A 14,912-nucleotide genomic window follows, 5' to 3' on the forward strand; every position below is an offset into this window, starting at 1 on the left:
TGGTAGGAGAATTGACGCCTCCTGCTCGTTCCTCTCCAATCTGGAACCATCTCACTCTGCATAACCAAGACAAGGTACCTCTGAAACAACTATACACACGTAAAGGCTGGAAAGCCGAGGGTTTGTGGTTCTCGAAACAAGAAGTAAAGATCGAGATAAAGCCACATTTCCAGGTGACAAAGAGGGTGGGGAGAGCGGTCCCGGGGGAAGGAAAGCCAACACAGGGAACCCCATCCACACTACACGGGTCACAACAGGGGACGATATTACACAGTCCATATGCAGCCGCTTATCCTCATGCTAGTTGGGTAAGTGAAGAGGTACTCTTAATTGAAAGATTGCAGAGAGTACATTCTTCCCAACCTCTGGTACATATTGTGCCTCAGGACATAAGGGGGGAAGAGGTCCAATCAGGACAGTTGGGGACATATTTTGTCAGGGAGATGCTTAAAGATCCTGTACAACTGAGATTGGACAAGGGGAGGTATATCGATTTTTCTGGAGAAGGATCTTTTGCATGGCAGCTTCGAGATGTTTGGGTGAACAAATGGAAACGGTGCAACATTCCTTTCGGCACCGCCACTTCCTTAGTTCCCACCTCAACACATGTCTTACACCAGGACCTGAGAGGTCAACCTTTTTTGGTGCTAGACGGGGAGGTGAAACAAGTAGAGTTGTCCTCATGCGGGCAATTCCTGCGTTGGCCGGGGCAAGTCAAATTTAGTGAAGAAGCCTGCGGGCTCAATAACGCAGAATGCGAGGCTACCATTCAAAAGATCCACCCTGAAGCCAAACCGATAGTTCCGGTGGCTGAAGGAAATGTTTGTTTTTTTTAGCATCAGGTCTAAGGACACATTCAAGGTAAATTTTCATAATTGTTCCGATAAGGGGGATCGGTCAAGGGGAACATATTGGGTGAGCGGAGATCCCATATGGATCCAGTCATCCAGGTGTGATGACGTTATTTCTCAAATTGTTAAGAGAACTCTTAAGGTCAAAGTTTCACGGGAAGTTCCCATCCTGAAAGATAACATGACATGGGACAAAGGGGAACAGGTTTTGACCCAAGACGACCACATTTTGTTACAAAGGTTAACCACTTCCCGACCGCCGTATATACAATTGGCGGCCGGGAAGTGGACCCCGCAAGGACCGCCGTATTGACAAATGGCGGCGGTCCTTGTAGGGGCATGGGCGGAGCGATTGCGTCATCAGTGACGCGATCCTCCGCCGGGAGTCGGAAGCCCGGCATTTTGCCTCTGCTCGCCGGCCACTTAGCAGAGCCGGCGAGCGGAGGAATCCGTAAAAGCAACCAATCAGGATGTATAAGGCACTTTGTTAGGTAAACAAAGTGCCTTATACGTGCTTCCTCCTCGCCTCGTGGTCTCATTGTTGCAGAGACCACTAGCGAGGAGGAACCACTTCGTAAGTAACTCAGCACACTGTTGTTTTTGCCCTCAGCCTCCCTGATCACCCACCCCAGGCCTCATACCCCCCTGATCACCCCAGCAGACCCCTGCCTAGCACCCTTGCAAAACCCCCACCCCCCCACCTGCCACTAACTAGCGACGCTGCCCCTTAGTTTAGGTCCCTAACTGCCTCCTAGTCACCCCTGATCCCCCCCTACCTTTAGATCACCCCCAGACCCCATCCCAGACTACCCCCCTGTATACTGTATACATCTGTATACAGCTACCTTACCCCCTGATCCCCCTCTGATCCCCCTCTGATCACCTGTCTATCACCTGTCCATCACCCCTCAGCACCCCCACCCATCAGAGCAGACCCTAACTGCCCCGCGGGGGTAACCGATCACCTGCCCAGGCCCTCGATTGCCCTCATACCCCCCTCCTGATTACATCCCCTGCTCTTTGTTTACATCTGTCCTCCCCAGCGATCACTAACTGATCTGCGATCAGTAACCCCCTGTGTCTGCCTCTCATCAGATCAGGACTCAGTCTGCCCCGTGCGGGCTCCTGATCAACCCCCCACCCCCTCAAATCGCCCTCAGACCCCCCCCCCCCCTAATCACCGTCCAAGTGCATTGTATTTGACTGTGCTGCGCTTGTATTCGATTGTGCTGCGCTTGTATTCGATTGTGCTGCGCTTTTATTCGATTGTCCCGTGATCTGCTTCGATTGTCCCGTGATTGTTTGATTGCCTCTGAGACCCCACTTCCCACCAACCCCCACCCCACCACCACCCCCACCCCCCATCACCTTCCGAGTGCATCAGATTTGATTGTGCTGCGCTTGTATTCGATTGTGCTGCGATTGTATTTGATTGTCCCGTGATCGGCTTCGATTGTCCCTTGATTGTTTGATTGCCTCTGAGACCCCACTTCCCACCAACCCCCACCCCACCACCACCCCCACCCCCCATCACCTTCCGAGTGCATCAGATTTGATTGTGCTGCGCTTGTATTCGATTGTGCTGCGATTGTATTTGATTGTCCCGTGATCGGCTTCGATTGTCCCGTGATTGTTTGATTCCCTCTGAGACCCCACTTCCCGCCACACCCAACCCCACCCTCCCCCCCACCACACCCAACCCCACCCCCCCACCACACCCAACCCCACCCTCCCCCCACCACACCCAACCCTCCCCTCCCCCCCACCACACCCAACCCTACTCTCCCCCCCACCACACCCAACCCTCCCCCCCCCACCACACCAACCATACCCTCCCCCCCCACCACACCCAACCACCACCTCTCGAGTGCATCAGATTTGCTTGTGCTGTGATTGGAGTCGATTGTGCTGTAATTGTATTTGATTGTCCCGTGATTGTTTGATTGCCTCTGAGACCCCACTTCCCACCAACCCCAATACCTCTCAAATACTCCCTTTTTGCTAGGTAGGTGCTCTTTTTTTCTGGGTAGTCTCGGAGGAAAACCCCATAAATTTAGCAATTCACAATGGCAAGAAGGGGGCTTTCCGATGACGAGGTATACAGGTACATGGACCAGTCGGATGAGTTCTTTTGGGAAGAATCATCCGTCGAATCTTCCGGGTCCGAATTTCATCCTGTAGAAAGCAGTGGTTCCCTGACCGAAAGTGATGACGAGGCTATGGTCCCGGCTAGAGCCAGGCGTACCAGACCCCAAGTCGTTAGACCGCAGGTGGTGCAGGATCCGCCTCAAGGGCAGCAGGGTGGTGCTAGCGCTGTTGATAGTTTTCTTGGTGAGGCAGGCACCAGCAGCGCAGCATCTCCTGGACTTGGTACCAGTACTTCTGTAGACCCTGGCGAAGTGGTGAGCGTCAGCATGGAAGTTGAAACTGGTACGGTGGCAAGTGCAGTAGTACCCCCGTCGCAGCCACCAAGAAGAAGACGGGCCCGTAGTACCCATAGACTCCCAGAGGTGCTGGCACAACCAGATTGGCAATCCCCTGATTCCGCCGCACCCGTAGTGCCCCCTTTCACTGCCCAGTCTGGAGTCCAGGTGGCGACAGCTCATCTAGGAACGGCCCTAGACTTTTTGCAGCTGTTCATCACCCAGGTTCTCTTGGACTTAATTGTGGTTGAGACCAACCGTAAAGCCACACAATTCATCACCGAGCACCCGGAGAGCATGTATGCCCAGCCTTTCGGGTGGAAACCAGTCTAAGTTTCCGACATTAAAATCTTTTTGGCCCTTATCCTTCACTTGGGACTAATGAAACAGAATGTATTGCGGGCGTATTGGTCTACGAACCCAGTACATCATGTTCCCTTGTACCCTGCTGCCATGTCCAGGACACGATTTGAGTCCATCCTGCGCTTCCTGCACTTCAACGACGACGAAACCTGTCATGAAAGGGGAGACCCTGCTTATGACCGGCTCCACAAAATTCGGCCCCTCATAGACCACCTGTCCTCAACATTTGCAGATGCTTATATCCCTGAACAGAACATCTGCGTAGACGAGTCCCTCTTACGCTTTACCGGGCGCCTTGGCATCAAACAGTACATCCCAAGCAAGCGCGCCCGGTATGGGGTGAAACTGTATAAGCTCTGTGAAAGGGCCACAGGCTATACATGTCGTTTTAGGGTCTATGAGGGAAAAGACTCAAAATTGGAGCCGGTCGGATGCCCTGACTACCTGGGGAGCAGTGGAAAGGTTGTGTGGGACTTGGTGTCACCCTTGTTCCGGAAGGGGTACCATCTTTTTGTGGACAATTATTACACAAGTGTGGCTCTCTTTCAGCACTTAAAGTTAGAAGGAATCCGATGCTGTGGCACTGCGCGGCCTAGTCGCCAGGGCTTCCCCCAACGGCTCATTACCACCAGACTTGAACGGGGGCAGAGGGCCGCCTTGCGTACTGAAGACCTGCTCGCGGTGAAATGGAGGGACAAGAGGGACGTTTACTTTCTGTCCACCATTCACACAGACACGACAGTCCAAATTCAACGGGCAACTAAGGTCATTGTAAAGCCCCTTGTCGTCCACGAATATAATGTCAACATGGGAGGGGTGGACTTCAATGACCAGAGGTTAGCGCCCTATTTAATTACCCGGAAAACAAGACGCTGGTATAAGAAAGTGTCTTTTTATCTGATTCAATTGGCAGTTTACAACAGCTTTGTTCTCTACAGTAAGGCTGGGAGAACTGGATCTTTCCTCCAATTTCAGGAACAGATCATTCTGGACATCCTGTATCCAGGAGGTGCCAGCCCCCCCCCCCAGATGCAACTAGCCGACTGCATGGTAGGCATTACGCCTATCAGATTCCGTGTGCCCCAGGTCAACGCATCCGAAGAAAACGTTGTCGTGTCTGCAGCAGGACTGGAAGAAGGAATGACACCAATTTTTATTGTCCCCGCTGTCCTGACCAGCCTGGCCTATGCGTAGGGCCGTGTTTTGAGAGGTACCACGAGCAGGTACACTATTAGAACCTAGGGAACTCCAGACACAGGAGTAGGCACACACTCAGTGGTCTTTTGCACATTGTCGCAGGGAGAGGAAAGGTAAGCTTGAAAACCAAACGGGTAAGCATAAAAGTCGGAAGAAGGATCGGTTTCCATGCTTGATATTGCTGATCTGTCCTGGGTTGGCGATATAAGACGGCATGTTTGAATTTCCCTTGAGTGTGGACACCCCCGGTTTATATGTGATTTGGGCCTATGATGATGCTTTAATGCCACACAGAGTCATCTCTATTGGCAGGCATATTGCTGTATCCTACAGGCATAATGCTGTATACTAAAGTTCTGAGGCCCAGTCACATAAGTTGGTGGCTCACCCTGAGTGCAGGGTGGCACGGGGTGTCTCTCTCCTGAGGTTATCACTGCCATTGATGTGGAGGAAGATCTGCCATTGATGTGGAGCAAGGTATGTTTGCCGTTCATTTTTCCTTTCATCCCAGAGTGCATTACTTGTATACCCAATATAAGGAGTATAGCAGAAACTCCTAATACTGGCCATACATGTAATGATTGCAGAGACCCTAAAATGCCAGGACAGACTCCACAAATGACCCCATTTTGGAAAGAGGACACCCTAAAGTATTATGTGAGGTGCACGGTGAGTTCATAAAAGATTTTAGTTTTTGTCACAAGTTAGCAGAATTTTTTTTTAATTTATTTTTTTAACAAAGTGTCATTTTCCGTTTACTTGTGACAAAAAATAAAATTTTCAATGACCTCACCATTACCCTCATGGAATACCTTGCTGTGTATTCTTTCCAAAATGGGGTCATTTGTGGGGTTTGTTAACTGTCCTGGCAAGTGGGCGGGGTGCTAAATTGTGAGCACCCCTGTAAAGCCTAAAGGTACTCATTGGACTCTGGGCCCCTTAGCGCAGTTAGGGTGCAAAAAAGTGCCACACATGTGGTACCGCCGTACTCGAGAGAAGTAGTATAATGTGTTTTGGGGTGTATTTTTACACATACCCATGCTGGGTGGGAGAAATACCTCTGTAAATGACAATCTTTTGATTTTTTTACACACAATTGTCCATTTACAGAGTTATTTCTCCCACCCAGCATGGATATGTGTAAAAATACACCCCAAAACACATTGTACTACTTCTCCCGAGTACGGCAATACCACATGTGTGGCACTTTTTTGCACCCTAACTGCGCTAAAGGGCCCAAAGTCCAATGAGTACCTTTAGAATTTTACAGGTCATTTTGCGGAATTTGATTTCCAGACTACTCCTCACGGTTTAGGGCCCCTAAAATGCCAGGGCAGTATAGGAACCCCACAAATGACCCCATTTTAGAAAGAAGACACCCCAAGGTATTCTGTTAGGAGTATGGTGAGTTCATAGAAGATTTTATTTTTTGTCACAAGGTAGTGGAAAATGACACTTTGTGAAAAAAACAATAAAAATCAATTTTCCGCTAACTTTTGACAAAAAATAAAATCTTCTATGAACTCACCATACTCCTAACGGATTACCTTGGGGTGTCTTCTTTCTAAAATGGGGTCATTTGTGGGGTTCCTATACTGCCCTGGCATTTTAGGGGCCCTAAACCGTGAGGAGTAGTCTGGAAATCAAATTCCGCAAAATGACCTGTGAAATCCTAAAGGTACTCATTGGACTTTGGGCCCCTTAGCACAGTTAGGGTGCAAAAAAGTGCCACACATGTGGTATCGCCGTACTCGGGAGAAGTAGTATAATGTGTTTTGGGGTGTATTTTTACACATACCCATGCTGGGCGGGAGAAATAACTCTGTAAATGGACAACTGATTATTGATCGAGTAGGTGTGTATGATGACACCACGAGTGGGTCCACCAATAGTCTGATCTGGGGGACGGCAAAAATGAGGTCACATTTAACTCTTTCCTAGTCGGTATTAAAGAGGGGACAAGCTGAAGGAGCTCACTTTGCTTCTGACTTTCCCACTAGATCCAAAGGCTGACTGGAACCTCTATTTTCATTCTATATGCAATCTGATATAATGTATGCTGTACATACTGTAGGTAGTCTAGTGTAACGTAGTTAGGAAGAAGGTACCTGATTGACTTCAGCAGGAAGTCTAATCAAGAGCTTGTAACGCAACATGAAGATTGGCATGGCTAGGATATGATGAATGTATCTATCTGTATTTCTGTTTCCTGAATAAACTACGTAAACATTGAAGAAGCCTGAGAAAAGTCTATCTCCTGCTTGCTGTGTGGAGAGTCAAGTGATCTCACAGTGTGTGAGACGCAACTGTAAGAAGTTAATGGTGTCGAAGCAAGGTGATATAGAACAGGTTCTAACAATGGTGCCGAAACCCGGGAAATGTATGCTGTACATACTGTAGGTAGTCTAGTGTAACGTAGTTAGGAAGAAGGTACCTGATTGACTTCAGCAGGAAGTCTAATCAAGAGCTTGTAACGCAACATGAAGATTGGCATGGCAAGGATCTGATGAATGTATCTATCTGTATTTCTGTTTCCTGAATAAACTACGTAATCATTGAAGAAGCCTGAGAAAAGTCTATCTCCTGCTTGCTGTGTGGAGAGTCAAGTGATCTCACAGTCTGTGAGACGCAACTGTAAGAAGTTAATGGTGTCGAAGCAAGGTGATATAGAACAGGTTCTAACAATGGTGCCGTTTTAAACCCTGATTGAACACTGTCTAGCAGTACAAGCAGACAGGGGCCGGGGGCCGTAGAAGTTTTCAAGATATTCCACAGCAAAACAAGCGGAATAGACGCGGACTGTAAAGCTTATCAAGCTGATACTGATAAGTGGTGTGGAGAGTGTGCGGGAGCCAAGCACACGGCTGCAATTCGAGAATATCAGCGGCGAAACTCTTGGACGTTACACTGTAACTGCATGTGCACACAGTTACAAGCCTAAACCTGGGTCGGAAGGAACTCTCCGAGGCTACGGCTGCTCGCAACTGCCGCTGGAGATCGATCCACTGTGGGGGAAGGTGGATGCCCCTCCTGACGTTCCGGAGTCCACAGAAGTTTCGCGGGAAGAAAAGTTGTGGAATGCTGATGAATTGCGAAGAGTCCGCAGATCAGGCATGTATGATTTACGTTGTTATATTGCATTATCTTTATTGTACAAGGAGAGGATAATGTGTTCTGTGTTTTGTGTTAATTGCAGCGTAGAGGCTGCGGGCTTCTCATCTCTCCCGTGCGTGGTGGGAGGGGTGAGGATAGGAGCAGCTCCGATGTAAATACATAGTGCTGTTTTCAGAGTTTTCAGAGTTTATGTGCTTTGATTTTTTTCTTTGGTTTCAATGTTCCTGTGTTGCATACTTACGTAGTGGTTATCTCTGCATTTGTCTCAGGCATGTTTTTGCTGGAAAGATGTCGATTGGGTTTTTTTTTCTTCTCTTCTCTCCCCTTCTCTACAGAGGCTGGGAAGGAAGCCAGATGTGGCGGGGGGGGGTCCCCCGCGGCAGAGAGAAGCCAGCTGTGTGTCAGTCTGTTGTAGTAGAGGGAAGGGAGAGAAGAGGAAAGCGAGGGTGAGACAGTTGTGAGCCATGAGGTTTAGAAGGATGTTTTTTTTTCTTCGGGGAGCTGGGGAGACAGGAATGCACGGCCATGCCTCTGAGTCGCTCTAAAAGTAAGTTATAGCTACAGCTGAGATAATGGGTGAAGTGCGACTAGACTCTGGCGCGTTCTTTCTGTTTGTGAGAGGTTCTGCAAGTTTCTCGCATTTCCAGTCAGTGCTGCTAACATGTTTTGCAATGTCTGCATCTGTTTTAGGTTGTGTGGCGAGCTCCGGCTGATAAATGTCTCAGAAGAGGTTCTAGCTGGGATGGTAACAGTTAAAGTGGTTTGGAGTTCTATAGCTCGCTCGGGCGGTTCTGAGTTATGTCTGTGATAGAGTGAGAAAGATTCCTACGTCTCTGGGGATCCTGATGTCTGATTGCAGTTTGGATTACAGCTGAGACGTGACGGAATGCTGAGGCTGATCTTTGTGCACTGTGTATCGATGCTGTGTGTAATTATGCATAAAATGTGTGTTCTGTTTGAATTTGTTTTTTCTCCTAAATGTGTATAGGATTAAGTGGTTGCTACGGCAAATTGATAGCAGCCATCTTAGCTGGCAGTCCAGGACTCAAAATGGCGGCATAGGGGAGGCCGCCCCCAAGAGTCATGGCTCCCACACGTCATGGCAGGGGGGGAGGAGGGGCTGGGGGATCCACATCACGTCAGGCTGTGCTCGCGGCTCCGGGCAGAGCAGCTGAAAGGAAGGGGGGTAGAAATACAGAGCTATTCTACTGAGTATCTCGGATCCCGAATATTTCTCCATAGCCTGAATTCCAGGGATAGGAATGCCAGGATACGTGCACCAAGCTATTACTGTAAGATTAGCATGAGCACGGATAGGAAGTGTTTCCCAGCTAGGTGCAGGGACACACGTAGCAGTGCAGAGCAGGAAAGTGTCTGTACTAAGTTGCTTACGGGATTATTCCTATAAGTGGGGCACCTTAATGGGTGGTGCAGCATGAGTTCCCAATAGAAGGAAGAGGGGACAGTGCATCAGGGGGGTGCCGGAGGTGGAAAAAAGGGAGTGGACCAATCCGGGTTTCCGTCGCCGCTGCTGCAGAGCGGTAACGTTTTTTTCCGGTTTTTGTCGTGGACAGGGCCAGAGCTTGACTAAGAGGTCTATGCTGGGCTGGGGCTGTTTTTGTGCGTTTTTTTTTCATCCACTGATTGGTCAAATGTGTTTTTTCCAGCTCCTATCAATTGTAGCACAAAGAACAAGAACTGACAGCAGTTCATGGGGCAATGATACAAATGAAAGAATTGCCATGTACAGAGTGACAGTGTATCAGTACGGTGTTTGCCATATGACTACCTACCAAGTGGGCAGTCAGGGATCTGCATACAGGCATGTGACGCTGGTATGCTTAGCCCTGAACCCTGTGTAGGTTAAGTGCAAGGTGCTCCTTCCTAGTCCTGCAGGGAGGCAGCCATTTTTTTTTTTGTAGTTTAGGTAGTGGCACGGCAAACATTGATCAGAGGGTACCACACACAGAACCTCTAGCAGAGCTGGTATCGCGATGAAGTTCTAGATAAGTTAATGCGGAAATGAGTAAGAGCATTGCAGGCTCACCTGCAAAGCAGCAACAGGTGTGGCATCCGTAATCTGTGCATGCGACGGCCGCGTATGTACAGATAGGGAGGGGGTGTGGAAGGAGCCTGCAATGAGGGGAGAGCTTCCAAAGGTGAAGCGAGCTTCCAAAGGTGAAGTCCGCGGGAGCATATTTTAAACAGGTAAGTACTGAGGATAGTACTTAGGTAGGGGAGAGAGGTTGTAACTCCAATCTACCAATAAGAGTAAACAGAGTTCATGAGAACCATAAAGCAACGAGATCAATTACGGCATATATTGATCAAGTTAAAGTGTACAGAGTACAAGCCGCAGGGCGAATCCCAAATCATTAATAAGAATTGATTTGTTTGTATTTCGATTTCAGGAGTTTGGCAATATGGACTCGAGACAGCTGCAGTGCTGGCAGCAAAGATGGAGATGTCAGTCGGATAAGCGAAAGGTTCCAGATGCCAATCTGAGTTCGGAGAACAGCGAGATTCCTGAGATTGGAAAGAGACTAAAACACGACATTCCTGAAATTGGAAAGAGACTAAAACACGAGATTCCTGAAATTGGAAAGAGACTAAAACACGAGATTCCTGAGATCGGAAAACGTCTAAAAAAACTGACTGAGCAAAGCATAGTGCAAATTGCTAATGTTTTTCTTTCCCAAGGTGGTGCTCTTATAATGAAGAGTACCATGCTGATGGTGATCCTAGGTTGCCGTTTCGTCCTAGGAGAACGAAGAGAGGACATTCTCATGTATAATAAGGGGTTAATGAGAATGCAAGGCCCAAGCATGTTAATGTTTGGTGACAAAGGTACTAATCCTTTCACACCTCCCTCCGCTTGGCACAGATGGACCATGCAAGGACGGAGGAAAAGAGCACTTGTGCCAGGAGAAAACAAATTTCATGGCACAAGGTGGGTGAAAGGTCTGAAGGGTCAGGTGTGCGGGCAGTGGGAATTGAATGGCAGTGTAAATCTGCTATTGAATGCCACACTCCCAGAATCGATGCACCGATCCAAAGAGTTGTTAAAAGGTACAGTGCAGTACAATGGGTACATGCAAAAGGTGGAGTGTGTGATTTAGGGGTACCTTGTCTTGGTTATGCAGAGTGAGATGGTTCCAGATTGGAGAGGAACGAGCAGGAGGCGTCAATTATCCTACCAGAGAGACGCAGGGGACAACATCACACTCTGGAGCTACCAACAGAGAGTGCCTCTGAAACAACTATACACACGTAAAGGCTGGAAAGCCGAGGGTTGGTGGTTCTCGAAACAAGAAGTAAAAATCGAGATCAAGCCACATTTCCAGGTGACAAAGAGGGTGGGGAGAGCGGTCCCGGGGGAGGGAAAGCCAACACAGGGAACCCCATTCACACCACACGGGTCACCACAGGGGATGATATTACACAGTCCATATGCAGCCACTTATCCTCATGCTAGTTGGGTAAGTGAAGAGGTACTCTTAATTGAAAGATTGCAGAGAGTACAGTCTTCCCGACCTCAGGTACATATTGTGCCTCAGGACATAAGGGGGGAAGAGGTCCAATCAGGACAGTTGGGGGCATATTTTGTCAGGGAGATGCTTAAAGATCCTGTGCAACTGAGATTGGACAAGGGGAGGTATATCGATTTTTCTGGAGAAGGATCTTTTGCATGGCAGCTTCGAGATGTTTGGGTGAACAAATGGAAACGGTGCAACATTCCTTTAGGCACCGCCACTTCCTTAGTTCCCACCTCAACCCGTGTCTTACACCAGGACCTGAGAGGTCAACCTTTTTTGGTGCTAGACGGGGAGGTGAAACAAGTAGAGTTGTCCTCATGCGGGCAATTCTTGCAGAAGTACTGCGTTGGCCGGGGCAAGTCAAATTTAGTGAAGAAGCCTGCGGGCTCAATAACGCAGAATGCGAGGCTACCATTCAAAAGATCCACCCTGAAGCCAAACCGATAGTTCCGGTGGCTGAAGGAAAGGTTTGGTTTTTTCACATAAGGTCTAATGATACATTCAAGGTATATTCTCATAATTGTTCCGATAAGGGGGAGTTTCCAAGGGGAACATATTGGGTGAGCGGAGATCCCATATGGATCCAGTCATCCAGGTTTGATGACGTTGTTTCTCAAATTGTTAAGAGAACTCTAAAGTTCAAAGTTTCACGTGAAGTTCCCATCCTGAAAGAGAACATGACATGGGACAAAGGGGAACAGGTTTTGACCCAAGACGACCACACTTTGTTACAAAGGTTAACCAAACAGTACGCTAAGTTAAAGGTAAGATTTTACCATGATCCAGGTGATCTTAAAGAGGTTGAACACAAATAAGCAGGTGAGTTCCAGTCTTACCTGGTGGAAAAGGTTTCCGGTGATGTTCCAGGGACACTCGGACTGGGCCTCTGCAGTTCCAAAGTTCTTTCGACACCCACTGGTCGTCTGGATGGGGATGACAACTTTAGGCATCATTATCCAGGTGAGGTTGCGTGTTAAAATTACGTAAAACAAATTAACCTGGTCCAGAGATTGGTGCCTCATAAACAATCTCATGAACCAATATTTTTAAATTAAGGGATATACAGGGTTACGGGTATAGGTTTAGTAGTACCGGTGATGGAGTTGATTGTATAAAGGCGTTCTTTTAGAAGGCACCTGGCACTGCTCCATTGAGTAACAAACAAACGAGTTTCATTTTTTTGTGGTCATGCAAGTTTGTGAGTGATACGCAAGTGACGCAAATGCTGAGCATGTGGTATAGAGGGACTTAGAAGTAGGGCCTCCCTAGAGAGCCTGGTTACAGGAAGACCAAGAGGTCGTGCTCTCTCTCTTCAAGGGGTAACCACCGAGAGCAGAGAAGTTGTGTGAGCACGAACATCGAAAAGTGAAACATAAAGAAAAGAAACCAGGTACGGTTAGGTTCAGAAGCTGGGATCTGCGGGTCAAGCCTTTTTAGGGGGGATTGTTATAATTTAAGTAGGCCTCAGTTATTCGGACTGAGTTAGTCAAAAAGGCTTGATGAGCAGACCTGCCCTTTAAGGGGATTTTCTCTTAGAGAGAAAATCTGCAGTTCTGTCAGCAGAACTAGAACATACCAAGAAGCTGTTCTCTGAACAAGGTCGCAGGTCTCCCTGACCTGGGCATGTACCACCACTAGAACAATAAACATCAGCCATGTTTTGTAAACATCCACATTCCTGCATGTAGGTCAAATGCCTCATTGATTATTAATCGAGTGGGTGGGTATTATGACACCACGAGGTGGCCCAACCAATAGTCTGGTCTAGGGGAGGGCAAATATGATGTCACATTTAACTCTTTCCTAGTCGGTATTAAAACCGAGGGGGGCGATCAGAGCTCACTTTGCTTCTGACTTTCCCCCTAGATCCAAAGGCTGACTGGAACCTCTATTTTCATTCTATATGCAATCTGATATAATGTACGCTGTACATACTGTAGGTAGTGTAGTGTAACGTAGTTAGGAAGAAGGTACCTGATTGACTTCAGCAGGAAGTCTAATCAAGAGCTTGTAATGCAACATGAAGATTGGCATGGCTAGGATATGATGAATGTATCTATCTGTATTTCTGTTTCCTGAATAAACTACGTAAACATTGAAGAAGCCTGAGAAAAGTCTATCTCCTGCTTGCTGTGTGAAGAGTCAAGTGATCTCACAGTCTGTGAGACGCAACTGTAAGAAGTTAATGGTGTCGAAGCAAGGTGATATAGAACAGGTTCTAACACAAGCCATCAACCACCTGCCTCCAAAGGATACAAACTGCACAAAATGCTTTCCATAAGAAAATTAATGCGCATGTAGCAGAACCCAATGGACGTTAAGGTAAGTGGCTGTTTTTAATATTAGGAGGTGGGTGCGGACGGCTCTCCCCAGCGCTGGCCACGCTTGGGGGGGGGGGGGGGGGGGCGGCTGCACCACCCAGCCTCCCACTCCGGGGTGCTGCTGTGGTTCCCAGGCAGCGAGAGAGCACTTTGCAGTATTGTTTTTTTGACCCTGCATAGTTTAGCATGCGAAAGCAAATGCATATTTGCATGAGCATTGCCTCATGAATAGCCAATTAGGCCGGATTTGCAAAGCCAGACTTGCTAGGGTTAAACTTGGTGTTTGAGCACGCATACATTTTCTCATGGAAAGCCTACTTCTTCTTGCTTCAAGGTTGAGGCACGTACTCTATTAGATAGATAGATGCGGCGTATGCTACGACGCGGGTTGGCTAGTATGACATATTTCATAAAGGCCGTATCAGGTCTTGTCGCCGAGAAGGTGAATACCTCAATAACTGGGCAGGTTAGTGTCATGCATTTCATATGAGCATACCGGTCAAATTCTCACGAGTAAAACTCCTGCAATTTCATAACTGTGCTATGCACGGCACCTTCATAACAGCCCAAAAATCATAAGACACTTTGGGCTCGATTCACAAAGCGGTGCTAACCCAGTTAGAGACTTTAGGCGTGATAACCAATGCACCACGCTGGTTAAAAGCCAGTTTAGGCGTGATAAGTTTAGATAAGTTTAGATTGCGCGCAAAGTCCCGCATGCAAAGCAGCGCCATTAAACTCTATGCGAAGTGCACCAGACTTTGCTAGCGCAAAACTTTTGATCAGCTGTGCACTGCGGTGCTAACCCAGTTGGTGCTATAGTTATCACGCCTAAACTTATCACACCTAAACTTATCACACCTAAACTTATCACGCCTAAACTGAGTTTAGGCGTGATAAAGGGCTTTTCACCAGTGTGCTGTTAGCACCGCTTTGTGAATCAAGTCCTTTGCTTTTGAATCTGCTCCCCAGTGGTGCCACTGTGGGTAGGTGATATGAGCTCTTCCATGGACCCCTGTGAAGCTAGCTTCCTTTGGCTTTCCTTGGATGAAAGCAATCTTTTGGTGTGGCAATTATCATCTGAGTGAGATTTGCTAGGACGCAACC

Source organism: Hyperolius riggenbachi, chromosome 6 (assembly GCF_040937935.1).
Source record: "Hyperolius riggenbachi isolate aHypRig1 chromosome 6, aHypRig1.pri, whole genome shotgun sequence".
Classification (NCBI taxonomy): domain Eukaryota; kingdom Metazoa; phylum Chordata; class Amphibia; order Anura; family Hyperoliidae; genus Hyperolius; species Hyperolius riggenbachi.